Raw genomic sequence first — 12130 nt, 5'->3', positions numbered from 1 at the left:
GGTAAGCGTACTTGGCTTTGGTGCAGTTGCTTTTCACTATTTTCAATATTCAACTTTATTTTCATATGGTGCTGTGTGTATTGTGCATTCCGAGAGTATCATATGGTGAGTGTGAGACAACTTTGGATTACGTGGTGACTGTAGGCCTCAGTCATTCTCTTAATTGGTCATCTCACCCTCCGTGTTATTACTCGTGTTTACCATCTTTTGTCCCTAGGATATTTCTCATATTTTCGGCAGATCATCATATTGGTACCCTGGTACTGTGGTCTGTCCCCGGGTCAAGAGCACCTAATCTTCTGCAATCCGACTGTAGGAGGATAAAGAGGGACATAGTTCCTCTAGCACGAACTTTGTTGCTGAATTGGGACCTCAGCAGCAGTTCTCGTCACCAGTTGACACCCCTACACGTTGGTCAGAGATGATGATATTTACTTAAGTAGGCAATTAGCTTTCTTTTTTCAGAGCACAAAAGTTCGCTAATTCTGTATCATATTTCATTTTAGTGGGAAAAACTTGCTTATGTCCTATAGAGACTCGGCAAGGTATGCCTACATTCTTGGACTACCTAATTCACTTTTGAGGCAATTAAATGTTTCATTTGTTTTAGAAACTCAGTTTCGCTTACTTAGTAGGATTTTCTTGCCCTTATCCTCTTACATTGATTTCCGGGTACAAGATTTTCTGCGATCTTGATTTATTAATCATTTACCATCTTGAAATTAACATTAATTGTAAACGATTCCAGAAGGATAGGTACCAGTGTCCACGTTGTCCTGTTTCTGACATTCACCATATCACAACAGTATATTCGTTGTACATTTATTTGCTAATTTCACCATGTTTCGTCTCCAAACTTTCCGTGCAGATCCAGCAGGTGAAATAGGGAACTTAAGTCGTGCCAAGAGGACTGAATTACAAACTCTTTCACATGAGTATCGACTAGATGTTCCCCATGGAGCCAACAAAAATGAACTGCATAACCTGTTACTGGACTATCTCTTAGAGGAAGGTAAGATTGACTCTGAAACTCAGGAAACTTACTCTATTGCAGATAAACCTGATTTGGCAGCTATGAAACTCAAACTAGAACTTGCCAAGATCGAACGAGAGCAGCAAAGGGAAGCAGCTGCCATACGAAAGGAAGAAAAGGACCGAGAAGCGACCCTGGCAAAAGAAGCCCTACAGATAAAGGAACGAGAAATCGCCTTCAAGGAACGAGAAATCGCCTTCAAGGAACGAGAAGCTGCCTTGAGGAAAGAAGAACAAGAACGTGAGATTGCAATACTCCGTGAGCGTGAACAAGTACAGCTTGAAGCAAAACATCGTCACCTGGAGATGCAACGCGAGCATGACAAACAACAAGCAGCTCTGGCTATGGAATGTCGTCAACAAGAATTCGCGTTGGAAACTACACACCTCACTCAACGCCAGCAAGCTACCGCCAGTCTTCCAGTAAGTTTCAATATCTCACATGCAAGTAAGTTAATGCCACCATTCGTAGAGACAGAAGTCGACGTATTTTTTACCACCTTTGAGACCCTTACTAATCAACTTAGCTGGCCTGCCGACCAATGGGCTACCCTTCTCAGAGTACATCTCACAGGTAGGGCTGCAGTTACACTCAGTACTTTGGCGTCTGAGAATGACTACCAGACCCTGAAACAAGCAGTGTTGGACGCCTACCTTCTCTCCACCGAAAGCTACCGAAGAAAATTCCGTGACCACCTAAAGGCAAGTACCACCACCTTCCTAGAATTTGCTAATACCAAAAGGAGATATTTTATGAAATGGCTGGAAGCAGCACATGTCTCTACCTTTGCAGAACTCGTCAACCTCATGCTAGTTGAAGAATTCTTGAGGCGTGTGCCTCCTCCTGTCCGTTTATATTTAGCAGATAAAGAAGAGACCGACTACCTAAAGTGTGCTAAGTCGGCTGACACGTACAGCCTCATCCACCGGCTAACACCAGAACCACCTTCCAGTATGAAGTCTTGGTACAGTTACGAGAAAGTGAGTACCGATAAAGCTGGCTCGCAATTGTACTGTAAGTATTGTAGACTCTATGGACATACTATAGATAAGTTTGGTAAGTCTCAATACAAAGGTAATACTGAATGCACTAAACCCAAACAGACTCCTCCTAAGTCCGGTAAGCCTGTGATGAATGTTGGTGTTCATGTTAATGATCTTTCTCTCTTCAGTAACCACCTGTATCCTGGAACTGTCTCTACCAACGGTTCAGATCCAGAGGGACGTTTCAAACTGAAGACCTTGAGGACCTGGATTGTCCCTTCGTGACCGGTGAAGTCCAAATCGCCATCAGGGAAAAGCCTTTTCCCATGCCTGGAGTGTAACTTCTCCTGGGCAACGACTTGGCAGAAGACCTGCAACCGACCAACCTGATCGTCATGGACAAACCCCAGGTGTGTATCTCTGTAATGGATAATCCCATCTTTGAGTATGTTCCAGAAAAGGTTCAAGAGAGTGATGAAGTTTCTCCTCCGGTTTTGGTGACCACCCGTGTACAAGCTGCACGACCACAGCCAGCTGACTCTACTGCTACCGCTGTCCCTCAAGACCCTCAGAAACTTCCTCCGAATCTTACCACGTTGGAGTTCCGTAAGTTACAGAGGGAAGATCTTACCTTGACACCATTATTCTTCCAGGCTGAGACTCAACCTGACAGTATTCCTGGGTTCTTTCTAGAGAACGAGTTGCTCTACCGCAGATACAGACCCAGTAAATTGAAGGAGGAGGACGATTGGGCCAACGTCGAACAACTAGTGATTCCTGCCAGCCTGCGGCCCACTATTCTACACCTGGCCCACGGAGCACTCTCCCACTACGGATTTAACAAGACCTACCACGGAATCCGTCAAGACTACTACTGGCCAGGTATGGTAAATAGCGTCAAACAGTACGTCAAACAGTGTCATACATGTCAGATGGCAGGTAAACCGAACATCTCTATCCCCAGAGCACCACTGACACCCATCCAGGTGCCTGCGGAACCTTTCCACAGACTTATTATAGACTGTGTTGGTCCTTTACCTCGGACCAGTTCTGGCAACGCCTATATACTAACCATCCTGTGTCCTACCACCAGATTCCCCATAGCAGTTCCAGTAAAGAACATTACGGCTGCTACTGTGGTGAAACACTTATTGAAGATCTTCACCCAGTATGGATTTCCAAGGGAGGTTCAGAGCGACTGTGGCTCCAACTTCACCAGTGATCTCTTCAAGAGGACACTGGAAGAGTTCATCATCACACAGGTATTGTCCAGCCCCTATCATCCTGCTTCACAGGGTTCTCTTGAGCGTAGTCATCAGACTATTAAAGCACTCCTGAAGAAGTTTTGCAGTGAAACCTCTAAGGATTGGGATAAACAACTAGATCTAATCATGTGTATATTTAGAAGTTTTCCCAATGAGTCTCTAGGAGTATCTCCTTATGAGATGCTCTACGGACGTAAGTGCCGTACTCCTCTCAAAGCTTTTAAAGACTCTCTACGTGATGCCACCTTCAGTGAGCATCAGAATGTGCCCCAGTTTCTTCAAAACATTCTAGAGAGGGTGCATAACTTTGCTAAGGATAATCTATTGAAAGCACAGGAGAGGATGAAGACTCATTACGACCAGAACAGCAAAGTAAGGAAATTTAAACCGGGAGACTTCGTGCTGGCCTATTTCCCTATCCCAGGTTCTCCCTTGCAAAACAGGTTTTCAGGACCCTACCGCATCAAGGAGTGCCGAAACAACCACAACTACGTTCTAGAGACTCCAGATAGGCGGCGGAAAACCCAGTTGTGCCACGTCAACCTCCTGAAGCTATATAACGGTACTCCTCCCACTGTATTAGTAGCATATTCTTCCTTTAAAAGTCCATACATCCACAGTGAGACCTTCCCTGCTTCTCCTCCCGAAAGCACTGACTCTGAGTCAGCGCCTTCCAATTCGGAAATCCTAACTGATCTTCATAACCATTTTCAGGACCATAATAGTGCTCCTTTGCCATATTCTAATCCTATTCTCGCCTCGCCAGATATCACCAAGCCTTTCATCCTTCATGTCGACGCCAGTGGTACAGGCATCGGGGGTGACCTAATACAACAACGAGGCGAGGAGAATATACCTTTTAGCGACCACAGCTACAGGGAACTACAGCACAATCGACAGGGAGCTACTCATCGTCCTGAACTTACAGCACTTCAAACAATACCTGAATAGTGCTCGGTCCACCACCATCTACACGGACCACAACACCCTACACCACCTGCAGCAAGCCCTATTCAACACTCGACGGCTTGTACAATGGGCTTGAAATCTGCAGAAATTCAACCTGGAGATCTCTACATCAAGGGGTCTGACAACATCATAGCCGACGCCCTCTCCAGAGTCTATGAAGTAGAGGCAACTCCAACTATCACTCTACCACATGAAGACGTAACTTCTTCCGGAACCGCAGGCTTCGGGGGAAAGTTGTGAGGATAATCTCTTTCAAGAGAGATTGAGCCTGCTCTTCCCTATATCATTTACGTCATTCTACAAGTACAAGATACTATATTGAAGATACGTCCACCAGTATCACAAAACGTTTTGCCCAGGAAGCAAAGCGTACCTTGCACCACCAGACACACCGGCTCTCAACCCGTCGTCAATGAGTAAACTACCCATTCTCCGCCTGCCTGCTCCTGATTGGCTGGTGTATCGCCGACAGCACATGCACCTGCACTCACACCCTCTACCTGAGTCGACGTCTGGGCCAGCTCACGCCGTCCTCCTCAGAATATCTCTGTGCTCTTAGAAGTTGACATCTCTCTCTGGTAGACTAAGCCCTAGCTGTCGTGTACTAAGGGAGGTGGCAGCTCTAGCCAATATTCTCAGCACCTGATTATTATTATTATTGTCTTGCTCCTTACTTTGTTTTAGAGTAAAATTTCATATCTATTAATTATTCATGCTGTTTTGTTTGTTGACTTGTTTTGAATTTTACGTAAGCCAAGGGATTGTCTTTGTTCATATCTTGTTTTCTAAAGTAATTAAAATTTCATTGTTTATATTTTATGTTTATATTTTACCAACTTTTGGCAACCCACTTCTAAATCAATATGATGAGCTCCTCAGGTCAATATTCAGGAAGGCGCTCAACCTAGATTTAGATGACAGTCAATGGGACCAAGCAACACTACCAGTGAGATTTGGAGGGATAGGCATACGAAAGGCAACTGAGGTAGCACTTCCAGCATTCTTATCCTCATGTACAGCAGCCAACGAATTGGTAGGGCAGATCCTACCAGAGCGTATGAGAGAGACAGCGGGAACTCATGATCAAACGTTCATCGAAGCAGCCAGACAATGGGACACCACTGCACACCCTCAACCCCGACCACAAGTCCCAAAAGACCACAAGCAGGCCCACTTGGATAGCCCCATAATGGAAAAGACTGTCACAGCAATGATTGACAACGCTGATGCTGAAAACAAAGCCCGCCTCCTAGCGGTAACAGCACCCCACGCCGGGGATTTTTTATTTGCTGTGCCCAATGCAGCCCTGGGAACTCGCCTCAGTCATGACGCTCTCCGCATTGGAGTTGCCCTTCGCCTTGCCGCCCCCATCCTCACCGAACATAGGTGCATCTGCGGAACTGCGATGGCAGACCAATATGATCGTCATGGTCTGGTATGTCGTAAATCACAGGGTAAAATTGCAAGACATGAAGAAGTCAACGACATCATTAAGAGGAGCCTCGCCACAGCCCGCTGCCCGGCACAAAGAGAACCACACTTATCCTGACCTAACGACCCTCAGAAGCGCCCTGATGGGGTCACCTTGCTACCTTGGAAGGATGGTAAGCAAGTGGTATGGGACTACACGTGCGCTGCAACACTGGCCAGCACCTACCTCCACTACAGCACACGTGAAAGCGGTGGTGCTGCTTCTTTCAGGGAATTGCAGAAAATTATTAAATACAGAGGTCTAGCACACTGCTACAGCTTTGCTCCGATCGGCTCGGAGACCCTCGGTTCGTGGGGAAAATGTGCATTGAAGTTCCTGAAGGAATTGGGGACAAATTGATCAGCGCTACAAAAGACCAGAGAGCAAAAAGTTTCTTGTTCCAGCGCCTCAGTGTTGCGATTCAGAGGGGAAATGCCTGTTGCGTCTTGGGCACTAGTCCAACTTCAGAGGAATTCGAAGAAGTGTTTGACTTGCAACAATGATCGAACCCGTCTGTGACATTCATCAATGTTTCCCATTGTTGTGTTTTTCAAGAGATCCATAACCTTTAAGCACCTTTTTGCATTATTATTTTTGTATCAACCCATGTATATCTTGTAACCATCAAATGCATAATAAAGCACAAAAAATAAAAAAGGAAGGGGGTGGTAGGAGAAAAGCACACAGAGACTGTATTGGAGGGGATCTAAACATTCCCTCTAATGCGTTATGCGTGGTTTCCTCCGAGGCTATGGGTCCCCCTTCTTCAGCTAGAGGTATATATATATATATATATATATATATATATATATATATATATATATATATATATATATATATATATATATATATATATATATATATATATATATATATATATATATATATATATATATATATATATATATATATATATATATACATATATATATATATATATATATATATATATATATATATATATATTTATATATATATATATATATATATATATACTTATATATGTCGTACCTAATAGCCAGAACGCACTTCTCAGCCTACTATTCAAGGCCCGATTTGCCTAATAAGCCAAGTTTTCATGAATTAATGTTTTTTCGTCTACCTAACCTGCCTAACCTAACCTAACCTAGCTTTTTTTGGCTACCTAACCTAACCTTACCTATAAATATAGGTTAGGTTAGGTTAGGTAGGGTTGGTTAGGTTCGGTCATATATCTACGTTCATTTTAACTCCAATAAAAAAAAAATTGACCTCATACATAGAGAAAAGGGTTGCTTTATCATTTCATAAGAAAAAAATTATAATAAATATATTAATTCAGGAAAACTTGGCTTATTAGGCAAATCGGGCCTTGAATAGTAGGCTGAGAAGTGCGTTCTGGCTATTAGGTACGATATATATATATATATATATATATATATATATATGTCGTACCTAGTAGCCAGAACTCACTTCTCAGCCTACTATTCAAGGCCCGATTTGCCTAATAAGCCAAGTTTTCCTGAATTAATATATTTACTATAATTTTTTTCTTATGAAATGATAAAGCAACCCTTTTCTCTATGTATGAGGTCAATTTTTTTTATTGGAGTTAAAATTAACGTAGATATATGACCGAACCTAACCAACCCTACCTAACCTAACCTAACCTATATTTATAGGTAAGGTTAGGTTAGGTAGCCAAAAAAAGCTAGGTTAGGTTAGGTTAGGTAGGTTAGGTAGACGAAAAAACATTAATTCATGAAAACTTGGCTTATTAGGCAAATCGGGCCTTGAATAGTAGGCTGAGAAGTGCGTTCTGGCTATTAGGTACGACATATATATATATATATATATATATATATATATATATATATATTTATATATATATATATTTATATATATAATATATATATATATATATATATATATATATATATATATATATATATATATATATATATATATATATATATATATAAATATATATATATATATATATATATATATATATATATGTCGTACCTAGTAGCCAGAACTCACTTCTCAGCCTACTATTCAAGGCCCGATTTGCCTAATAAGCCAAGTTTTCCTGAATTAATATATTTACTATAATTTTTTTCTTATGAAATGATAAAGCAACCCTTTTCTCTATGTATGAGGTCAATGTTTTTTTATTGGAGTTAAAATTAACGAAGATATATGACCGAACCTAACCAACCCTACCTAACCTAACCTAACCTATATTTATAGGTAAGGTTAGGTTAGGTAGCCAAGAAAAGCTAGGTTAGGTTAGGTTAGGTAGGTTAGGTAGACGAAAAAACATTAATTCATGAAAACTTGGCTTATTAGGCAAATCGGGCCTTGAATAGTAGGCTGAGAAGTGCGTTCTGGCTATTAGGTACGACATATATATATATATATATATATATATATATATATATGTCGTACCTAGTAGCCAGAACGCACTTCTCAGCCTACTATACAAGGCCTGATTTGCCTAATAAGCCAAGTTTTCATGAATTAATTGTATTTCGACTACCTAACCTACCTAACCTAACCTAACCTAAGTTTTTCGGCTACCTAACCTAACCTAACTTATAAAGATAGGTTAGGTTAGGTTAGGTAGGGTTGGTTAGGTTCGGTCATATATCTACGTTAATTTTAACTCCAATAAAAAAAAATTGACCTCATACATAATGAAATGGGTAGCTTTATCATTTCATAAGAAAAAAATTAGAGAAAATATATTAATTCATGAAAACTTGGCTTATTAGGCAAATCGGGCCATGTATAGTAGGCTGAGAAGTGAGTTCTGGCTACTAGGTACGACATATATATATATATATATATATATATATATATGTCGTACCTAGTAGCCAGAACGCACTTCTCAGCCTACTATGCAAGGCCCGATTTGCCTAATAAGCCAAGTTTTCCTGAATTAATATATTTTCTCTAATTTTTTTCTTATGAAATGATAAAGCAACCCATTTCATTATGTATGAGGTCAATGTTTTATTATTGGAGTTAAAATTTACGTAGATATATGACCGAACCTAACCAACCCTGCCTAACCTAACCTAACCTATCTTTATAGGTTAGGTTAGGTTAGGTAGCATAAAAAGTTAGGTTAGGTTAGGTTAGGTAGTCGAAAAACAATTAATTCATGAAAACTTGGCTTATTAGGCAAATCGGGCCTTGCATAGTAGGCTCAGAAGTGTGTTCTGGCTACTAGGTACGACATATATATATATATATATATATATATATATATATATATATATATATATATATATATATATATATATATATATATATATATATATATATATATATATATCTTCAGCTAGAGGTATATATATATATATATATATATATATATATATATATATATATATATATATATATATCTTCAGCTAGAGGTATATATATATATATATATATATATATATATATATATATATATATATATATCTTCAGCTAGAGGTATATATATATATATATATATATATATATATATCTTCAGCTAGAGGTATATATATATATATATATATATATATATATATATATATATATATATATATATATATATATATGTATATATATATATATATATATATATATATATATATATATATATATTTATATATATATATATATTTATATATATATATTTATATATATATATATATATATATATATATATGTCGTACCTAATAGCCAGAACGCACTTCTCAGCCTACTATTCAAGGCCCGATTTGCCTAATAAGCCAAGTTTTCATGAATTAATGTTTTTTCGTCTACCTAACCTACCTAACCTAACCTAACCTAGCTTTTTTTGGCTACCTAACCTAACCTTACCTATAAATATAGGTTAGGTTAGGTTAGGTAGGGTTGGTTAGGTTCGGTCATATATCTACGTTAATTTTAACTGTAATAAAAAAAATTGACCTCATACATAGAGAAAAGGGTTGCTTTATCATTTCATAAGAAAAAAATTATTGTAAATATATTAATTCAGGAAAACTTGGCTTATTAGGCAAATCGGGCCTTGAATAGTAGGCTGAGAAGTGAGTTCTGGCTACTAGGTACGACATATATATATATATATATATATATATATATATTTATATATATATATATATATATATATATATATATATATATATATATATTTATATATATATATATATATATATATATATTTATATATATATATATATATATATATATATATATATATATATATATATATATATATATATATATATATATATATATATATATATATATGTCGTACCTAATAGCCAGAACGCACTTCTCAGCCTACTATTCAAGGCCCAATTTGCCTAATAAGCCAAGTTTTCATGAATTAATGTTTTTTCGTCTACCTAACCTACCTAACCTAACCTAACCTAGCTTTTTTTGGCTACCTAACCTAACCTTACCTATAAATATAGGTTAGGTTAGGTTAGGTAGGGTTGGTTAGGTTCGGTCATATATCTACGTTAATTTTAACTCCAATAAAAAAAGTTGACCTCATACATAGACAAAAGGGTTGCTTTATCATTTCATAAGAAAAAAATTATAGTAAATATATTAATTCAAGAAACCTTGGCTTATTAGGCAAATCGGGCCTTGAATAGTAGGCTGAGAAGTGAGTTCTGGCTACTAGGTACGACATATATATATATATTTATATATATATATGTCGTACCTAGTAGCCAGAACGCACTTCTCAGCCTACTATGCAAGGCCCGATTTGCCTAATAAGCCTAGTTTTCATGAAATAATTGTTTTTCGACTACCTAACCTACCTAACCTAACACAACCTAACTTTTTCGGCTACCTAACCTAACCTAACCTATAAAGATAGGCTAGGTTAGGTTAGGTAGGGCTGGTTAGGTTCGGTCATATATCTACGTAAATTTTAACTACATTAAAAAAAATTGACCTCATACATAATGAAATGGGTAGCTTTATCATTTCATAAGAGAAAAATTAGAGACAATATATTAATTCATGAAAACTTGGCTTATTAGGCAAATCGGGCGGTGCATAGTAGGCTGAGAAGTGCGTTCTGGCTACTAGGTACGACATATATATATATATATATATATATATATATATATATATATATATATATATATATATATTTATATATATATATATATATATATATATATATATATATATATATATATATATTTATATATATATATATATATTTATATATATATATATATATATATATATATATATATATATATATATATATGTCGTACCTAGTAGCCAGAACTCACTTCTCAGCCTACTATTCAAGCCCCGATTTGCCTAATAAGCCAAGTTTTCCTGAATTTATATATTTACTATAATTTTTTTCTTATGAAATGATAAAGCAACTCTTTTCTCTATGTATGAGGTCAATTTTTTTTTATTGGAGTTAAAATTAACGTAGATATATGACCGAACCTAACCAACCCTACCTAACCTAACCTAACCTATATTTATAGGTAAGGTTAGGTTAGGTAGCCAAAAAAAGCTAGGTTAGGTTAGGTTAGGTAGGTTAGGTAGACGAAAAAACATTAATTCATGAAAACTTGGCTTATTAGGCAAATCGGGCCTTGAATAGTAGGCTGAGAAGTGCGTTCTGGCTATTAGGTACGACATATATATATATATTTATATATATATATATATATATATATATATATATATATATATATATATATATATATTTATATATATATATATATATATATATATATATATATATATATATATATATATATACATATATATATATATATATATATATTTATATATATATATATATATATATATATATATATATATATATATATATATATATATATATATATATATATATATATATATATATATAAATATATATATATATATATATATATATATATAAATATATATATATATATATATATATATATATATATATATATATATAAATATATATATATATTTATATATATATAAATATTTTCATTGAATATGCAGTCATATTCAATGAAACATATATATATATATATATATATATATATATATATATATATATATATATATATATATATATATATATATATGTTTCATTGAATATGACTGCATATTCTGTATTTATTATTTTCTGGTTTAGGGCTTCTATCCCTCTAACTATTTTCTTAGCATCAGAGCTTAATTGAAATAGGAGTTCTCCAAAACTCATTTTCGTACTTTTAAGGTGAAGAAAAGAAGTGATTTACTATAGAGTGTATTACACTTATTTGTATAATTTGCACGACATTTCGAACCTCCATGGTTCATTCTCAAGTGAACAGATCTTACAATACTAGTTGATTTTATACCCGCATTAGGTCAGGTGATAATACAATGAAGGTGAAAACATGGGGGGATA

This window comes from Procambarus clarkii, chromosome 1, assembly GCF_040958095.1.
Source record: "Procambarus clarkii isolate CNS0578487 chromosome 1, FALCON_Pclarkii_2.0, whole genome shotgun sequence".
Classification (NCBI taxonomy): Eukaryota; Metazoa; Arthropoda; class Malacostraca; order Decapoda; family Cambaridae; genus Procambarus; species Procambarus clarkii.
Note: the sequence above shows the minus strand (reverse complement) of the source record.